Genomic DNA, 7,878 nt, shown 5'->3' with positions numbered 1-7,878 from the left:
TTCCTCTAGATATTCGATAGTTCCTGGTCTAAAATCCAAGTCCCTGATCCACTTGGAATTTACTTTTGTGTTTGGTGAAATAGAGTGGTTCAGTTCATTCTTCTGCATGTTTCAACCCATTTTTTTTCAACACTATTTGTTGAAGAGACTCTGCTTTCCCCATACAATAATCTGGGCACCTTTTTCAAAGATTAGATGTCCATAGGTGTGGGGGCTTACTTCTGGGCTCTCAATTCTATTCTACTTGTCAGTGTGTCTATTTATGTTCCAGTACCAAGCAGTTTTGATGACAATGGCCCTATAATACAATATGAGTTCTGGGAGTGTCTTATCAAGACTTTTTTTTTGTCTTATCAAGATTTTTGTTTTTGGCAATCCTAGGTCTTTTTTGGTTCCAGATAAAAGTGTGTAGCTTTTGTCCTGTTCTCCTAAAAAAGATGTGGTTGGGATCTTGATGGGGATTGCACAAAATTTGTATATCAGCCCCCTGTTTTGAAGTGGTCCATTCCTTCTGCAGAGTAAAGGATCAGCTTGTCAAAGACAAGCACATTCAAAGGTGCAGACTCAGAAGAGTGTTACTGTGGGAACTGAGCTCCCTCTGGCTGGAGGGAGTGTCTTAGTTATCAAGTTCAAGCACTTCTGGTCTGCAGCTGAGATAAGAGAGATGCAGTGTTTATCAAGGATGAGAGAGACACTACCTTCATCCCTGCCCTCAGGGTTGACAGCTCCATTAGGGAAGGAAAATTCACCAGAAGAGCCAGATTGATAGACTCAAGCAAGAGTTCATAATCACAGCTAACACGTGCAAGGTGTTTCCTAGATGCCAGCAGCTTAGAAGGATTGAGTCATTCAAATTCACCAGAGTCTGGTGAGGTGGCTGTTTGAATTAACATCTCCATTTTACAGATGAGGTGAGTGAGGTGAGGTCTGGTGAACTCACTGGTCCAAGAGCATCTTTCTAGTAAGTGGAGGAAGTGGGATTCCAGCTGAGGCTGCCTAGGTTCTAGGCTCATGGACCTCACCTCTATTTGCTGGTCTTTTGCTCACTTTACACAGTATGGCAAACACTGAGTTTGAAGTGGCATGTTAGCTGACGCTTTTCTCCTAGATCCACATTAGTTAGCTTGGAGCTTTCCCAGAGTCTTGCTTCTTCTTGAGATTTGGTCTTCATCCTTTTGGATGATTCACCCTCATGTGGCTAAAACAACAACAACAATAGCGACAGCAACAACAACAATAACAACAACAACAAAACAGGGTCTGCAGTGAGAAGGGTGCAGCTTGTGAAATACAGGAAATGGTCTAGGGCATCTGTGACATGTATGGCAGAACCACCATTTAGCAGACAACAGGAGCTGTTTTAACCTGGGCTTTCTGCTGCTGGCACCTGGGGACATACCTAGAGTCCTGGATCTCACCAGCTAGAATGCTTTGGACTTCAGGTGGTACATCAGCACACTAAAGTCCCACTGAGTAGTAGGCAGAATGTGCCAACTAGCTGAGGCTGTTGCCTGGAGCTGAATGACCAGGTAACTAAGATCTCTCAATAAATGACATTGAAACTAGGATGTGAACATCCAGACAGAGCCAGCTGTAGTCTTATCAGATGGGAGAGCATTCTGGAGAGAGGTACCTGCGTATACCAAGGTCCCATGGAGGAGGTGTGTGTGGACAGCTTAAGCATGCTGGGGGTAGGGCTGTGGAGGAGATGCAGGTAGAGAAGGGCCTTAGTGGTCAAGGGCCTCAGTGGTCAAGGAGAGGAGTGAGGGTTTTATTTCAAGTGCAGTAAGAAATCCTGGGGGAGGGGAGTAGGGCAGTGGTGCAGCGGGTTAAGCACACTTGGAATCAAGTGCAAGGACCTGTATAAGGATCTGGGTTCTAGCCTCCGGCTCCCCACCTGCAGGGCGTTCACTTCACAGGCAGTGAAGCAGGTCTGCTGGTGTCTGTCTTTCTCTTGCTTCTCTGACTTCCCCTCCTTTCTCCATTTCTCTCTGTCCTATCCAACAACAATGAAAGCAATAACAACAACAATAGCAACAACAACAACAATAATAACAACAAGGGCAACAAAAGGGATTAAAGTTTAAAACAACAACAACAAAAAACTTACATTAAAAAAAAAAGAAAAAAGAAATCATGGAGGAGTGCCCTGGTCCACTAGGGAAAGACAGAAACAAGCTGGGGGTATGGATCCACCTGTCACCACCCATGCTCTGTGGAGAAGCAATTACAGAAGTTAGAACTCATACCTTCTGCTTCCCCAAAACAGTCTCAATCCACACTCCCAGTGGGGGAGATGTGATAGAATGAAGATGAGAAGGCTCTGAACTCCAACTCCATCAGCACCCAGAGAGAAAGAAGGAAAAGGAGAGGGAGGGACATATGGAGGTAGTTATGATGTCATGAGTGGCTTAGAGGGAAAGAAAGAATTGAATCAGAAAAAAAGGGGCAACTATGTTATACATAGTGGACAGATAGTTACAGAGAAGATTGTTGGCCCATGTCTACAACCTTAGGGGAACTGTGGTGGATTGCAGTGGGGGAGACTGAAGATTCAGAACTCTGGTTGTGGGAATGGTGTGGATTCAAACCCCTGTCGACATGTAATTCTGTAATATGAAAATAAATAAATAATAATAAGAAGAAGAAATCTTGGAGGAAAAAAAAAAGAGACAGTGTATTGAGCTCTGCCCATGGGATCACAACAATAAATTCCATTCATTCTGATGACTGTAAAAATAGTCAGCCCTGTAGGGAATAAAGAAAAACTTTCTTTTTCTGAGTTTCAACTGAGAGCTGCCTGGAGGAAGCAGAAGTCAATGCCCAGAGAATTCTCATTACTGCTTCCTCAGTTCTACTGTATATGTTGTTGGGACAAGCAGACCATTTTCCACAAAGGATGCCTTTACATTACAGTAGTCATTTAAAGTGACCCCTTGTCTTTGGCAAGCCTGTGGTGATTCCTAACACCCAGGTGAAAGGAAGAAATGGCAGCTTTGAAGTCAGGGGTCACCTCTTCATACTGTCCCATCAGGACTGTATTATGAAAAGCCAGGGAATCTTGGGCAGGACTCTTCACAGCAAAAGGCCAAGTCTGACTCAGTTCCTGCAAGTTCTTCTTCCTTTGTGTCCTGAATTTTAAGTTTCTTTCCACAGTTCACTTGTTCTTCAAACACCTTTTTTTTTGGGGGGGGGGGGAGGATAGGGCAGAGTGGTGGGGATGAGGGGGATACTGACCATATGCCAGGAACTTTGCCAAGTTGTTGGTAAATAAACTCAAAATAAATAAACAAACAAAACCCAAAACAAAGCAAAATATCAAACAAAAACCACAAAGTTAAAACTTTCTTTTCCCCAAGTGACAACATGTGTTACACTGCCCTCTGGTGACTAAATACAAAATGTCAGGCCCACAGGACCCAAACAAAAAGATCCATTGTTCTTTGTTTACTTAGTTATAAACAGATTTATTGTGCTTCACTTTGTGTACCTACCCTCTGCAGGCTGGGAAAATGCCAACTATTCCATGATGTTCTCCAAGCATTCATCCACAACTACTTTCTGCCTCAGTTGTTATTACTCACTCTCTCATCTTTTTCTTATCTGTTGAGAAACTGTTATATGCTGAATTTTCCCTGCCTTGTATTTCAGGTTATCTGTGAGTGTATTCTAGTCTTCTCTCACACATACACACCAGGAATTTTGGAAGGCGGGTAATGTCTGTATTTTCTTCTGTTTTTAATAAAGAGGGAAGAACACACATTAAAATAAAACCAAAGATGACTACTTTGGACCTTTAAGAGGGAGCACATTGGTGTATTGAACAAAAGTAAAAAAGAAAACTCTGGGGTGTTGTGGGGAGGGTTCAGATCCTGGAAGACAGAGGAGGACCTAGTGGGGTTTGAATTATGTGGAAAACTGAGAAATATTACATATGTACAAACTATTGTATTTTATCTTACTGTTGATTATAAACCATTAAATTCCCCAATAAAGAAATAAAAAAAAGGCGGGGGGAGCACAATTCACATATGGGAAAATATATTTCCATTTTGAGCTTTTTCTTTTTTCTTTTTTTAAAAATTTTTTTAAATTATCTTTATTTGCTTATTGGATAGAGACAGCCAGACATTGAGAGGACGGGGGAGATAGGGAGAGAGACAGAGAGACACCTGCAGCGTTGCTTCACCACTCGTGAAGCTTTCCCCATGCAGGTGGGGGCCAGGGGCTCGAACTCAGGTCTCTGTGCACTGTAACATGTGCACTCAACCAGGTGCGCCACCACCCGGCCCCAGTGCAAGAAGTAACTGTGCTGAGTGGGATTGATGCCAGCTAACGTATACCAAGAGCCCAGCGTATCCAAAGAGCTTAACCTGCTAGTGCCTTGGTGCATTCACCTGTTAGTGTGTGTGAGGGAGGGGAGCACTCAGTGCAGACAGCTGGATGCGGCTCTGCAGAGCAGCTGCTGTGGGGTGTGCCTGCGCCTGCGCCCGTCTCGGTCTGTAAGTCAGGACAGCAGAGGACTGTGATGCTGCTGCTCTGCCATAACCTAGAGGGACACTTTGACTCACGGGAACATGGTCATCACGACCTTTCGGCTTGTTGAGAAAATTACCTATGATAATGCCTGCAGAGTCCTACAACATGGCTTGACATGAGGGGAATGCAACCAGCTCAGCCCAGATGGGGTAATGGGAGGTGGGGTTGGGAGAGGATAATTACAGCTGTTACAGAGTAAGAGACTCAAGACACATATCAATCCACTATAATGTGTGAAACTTAGCTTTGAAGACATCGAGGTTAATTGGATAAAGTCTGTGTTATTAGCTGGTACTGGGAAAGAGATAAGCAGTCCCTGACACCTAGGAATTGGCCTGGATGTTGTAATAATCTATTCTTTGCTGGTCATTTGTGGTCAATGAAATTAGACACTTCTTTCCTGAGATGCCCAGGACCCAAAAGTCTCCCAGACTATGCCAGAACTGTTCAAACCATTTATGAATATTTTATTGCCTGCTTTTCTTTTTTGAGTTAAGTGGTCATTATGTTGTTTCTCATAAATGTTGCCATGATATCACACTGAACAACTACATTAAACATTTACCTCAAAGTCCCAGGAAAAAAGTCTCTTTCACTGGGCAAGTTGAGGCAGGTCAAAAAAGGTTTGCAGTGGTCCAGGAGGTGGCGCAGTGGCTAAGGCACTAGACTCTCAAGCATGAGGTCTTGAGTTCAGTCCCCGGCAGCGCATGTACCAGAGTGATGACTGGTTCTTTCTCTCCTCCTATCTTTCTCGTGAATAAATAAATAAATTCTTTAAAAAAAAGTTTGCAAACAGGGTTTCCCAGTGAACTGCCCAATAAATAGGTCAAGGGTGTCAGTTCTTAGAGAACGGGGTCTTGGAGGAGTTTTGCCTCTACCTGCCTCCCTCCAGTGGGGTCTGAACTGCTGATTCTGACTATGATTTCATGTCGTTGGTTTTCAAGTTTTCGGTGGAGCTATGAAAGGTGGGACTATGATAATTTAAAATAATCAAATGATAGATGGTTCCTCCCTCCCCCCACCCCACCCCTCTTTTTCTCTTTCTCTTTTACTTCTAGGACTCTGGAAAATCTTCGGTTGACTTTCAGAATTTGAAAAGAGATGATTTTGATGTGTTTTGCCATTTACTTGATTTTTATGGAGTAGATTTCTGGAGATCTTTGTTGTACCATTGCTACTAATGTCCTCTCTCTTTCTCTCCTTATTTTCTTCCTCCCCCTCCCTCCCTCCGTCCCTCCCTTTCTCCTTCCTTCCTTCCCTCCCTTCCTTCCTTCCTATTTTTTTTAAGGGGAAATCCCCAATTTTGTGAAAGAGCAAAGATAAAAGTATGCTAAACTTCCATGCACCTACCAATCAACCCTAACAAAACCCACTTTGTCAGTATCATTTGAACCACACTGCATTCTGCATTCTCTCTCTCTCTTTTTTCCCACCCTGTGGTGGGTTATTTAAAAACTTATCCAAGACATTATTTTCTATACAAATATTCTCACATACAACAAATACAGTCTTTCAAATACAACCACTGTATACTAGTTCCACTCCTAAATGTTAAAAATTATTATTATTTTTTTCTCTGTCTCCAAGGTTATGGATGGGGTTCAGTGGAATCCACTGCTCTAGGCAGCCTTTTTTTTTCATTTCATTTTTCATATTGGATAGGACAGAGAAAAATTGAGAGGAGAAGGGGAGTTAGAGAGGGAGACGGAGAGGAACCTGAAGACCTATTTCACCACTTTTGATGCTCCCCCTTGGCAGCTGGGGAGCAGGGACTCAAACCTGGATTGTTGTGCAGGTCCTTGTGCTTAGTACAATGTGCACTTGACCAGGTGCACCACAGCCTGACCCTTAAAAGTTAAAAAAATTCCTTAATATCAAATAGACAGATTTCCCTGACTAATTAACAATACTTTTTTAGTTGCTTTTTGTCTGAACAAATCCACATATTTTTGTTTGATGTGGTCTAGCCTTTATTCAGTCTTTTCTAATTCCTTTTTTCTTATACACTTGCTTTGTTTTGCTGTCATCAGTTTCTTATTAATAATGAGGTCATTGATTTTTTTAACTGGATCATTACATAAACTTTAATTGTCTTTATTTTAATTTCTTTATTGGGGGATTAAATGATTTACCGTCCACAGTAAAATACAAAAGTTTGTACATGCATAACACATATATTTTTATTATTATTAGCACAAAGTATGGTGTGATTGACTGTAGATTTCAGCATGGGCAATTTCCCTGTACAGAGTTGTAAGTTTTCATACCGGCAAGGCAGGGGACTCAGTTTTTCTAGAAGAGACATTTAAAAATTTCAGGAAAAGAATCCAAAACCATTGTGTAGCATTCTAAAGATCAGCTACTCTACAGAGGGAGAGAGGAATCAAATCTGCTCCCACACAGAAATAAGGATTCAGTGAGTGGGAAAATGTCTCCTGGAAAGAATGGAGGTGGGAGTTGTCACTCAAGTTGTAGAAGGAAACCTGCCCCAAAGTCATTGATTTTTTTTTTTTTAGAGTTTTTCATGCTCTCAGTGTGATGGATTGCATCCCATCTTCTCTATCTCCTATTAAGTGGTCATTCATATCTAGAAGTTTGATCAGATTTATATTTATTATTGGGCAATGTAAAATAACATTTTTTCCATCACCTTGATGCATCAATGTTGCATAGTAAGCAGCACTTCATGGGCTGGGCATCTTGAGATGGGCTAATTGGGTGGATGCTCCTGAATTTATCATGAGCTTTCCATGAGTAGGACTTAGGTCTACATGCACTGGGTTAGTGTGGGGAAGGTCCCACTGTGAAGTTCAAGTCATTATTTCCATGAGAGTCTGAGTGGGTTGACCCCAATCCCCCTCCTAGAAGGGTGGTAGGAAGGTCCTCACCTGACCTTGTGACCTTATGATGGATGGGCTTTTGCAGACTGGGAAACTTCCTGCACATGCTTCCTCATTCCCTTTGAACAAAGGCCATGAATTGCTGTGTATGGACAGCCAAAGCCCCCCCCCCCCCCCCGCAGTGCTTGCTTCAGCAGCACATATGCTAAAATTGGAATGATACAGAGAAGATTAGCATGGCTCCTGCACAAGGATGACACACAAATTTTTGAAGCATTCCATATTTTTGAGTCATTCATCCCAAGAAACTGGAATACACATTTTACTCGAAGCCACATGGGCCATTCTCAAGGATAGACCATGTGTTAGGCTACAAAGACAGCATCAGCAAATTCAAGAGCATTGAAATCATCCCAAGTATCTTCTCAGACCACAGTGGAATTAAACTAACACTTAACAATCAACAAAAGATTAGTAATAGTCCCAAAATGTGGAAACA

General features: G+C 42.3%; 1 non-coding gene across 1 annotated transcript; it reads left to right on the top strand.

The window, feature by feature from the left end:
• Positions 1–7,560: 7,560 nt before the first annotated feature.
• LOC132542688 (U6 spliceosomal RNA) lies at positions 7,561–7,667 on the top strand. Its single transcript, XR_009553656.1, has one exon. It is a non-coding gene; the product is annotated as a U6 spliceosomal RNA (small nuclear RNA).
• The last annotated feature ends 211 nt before the right edge of the window (positions 7,668–7,878 follow it).

This window comes from Erinaceus europaeus, chromosome 1 (genome assembly GCF_950295315.1).
Source record: "Erinaceus europaeus chromosome 1, mEriEur2.1, whole genome shotgun sequence".
Classification (NCBI taxonomy): domain Eukaryota; kingdom Metazoa; phylum Chordata; class Mammalia; order Eulipotyphla; family Erinaceidae; genus Erinaceus; species Erinaceus europaeus.
This window is presented reverse-complemented; position numbering and strand designations above follow the sequence as displayed.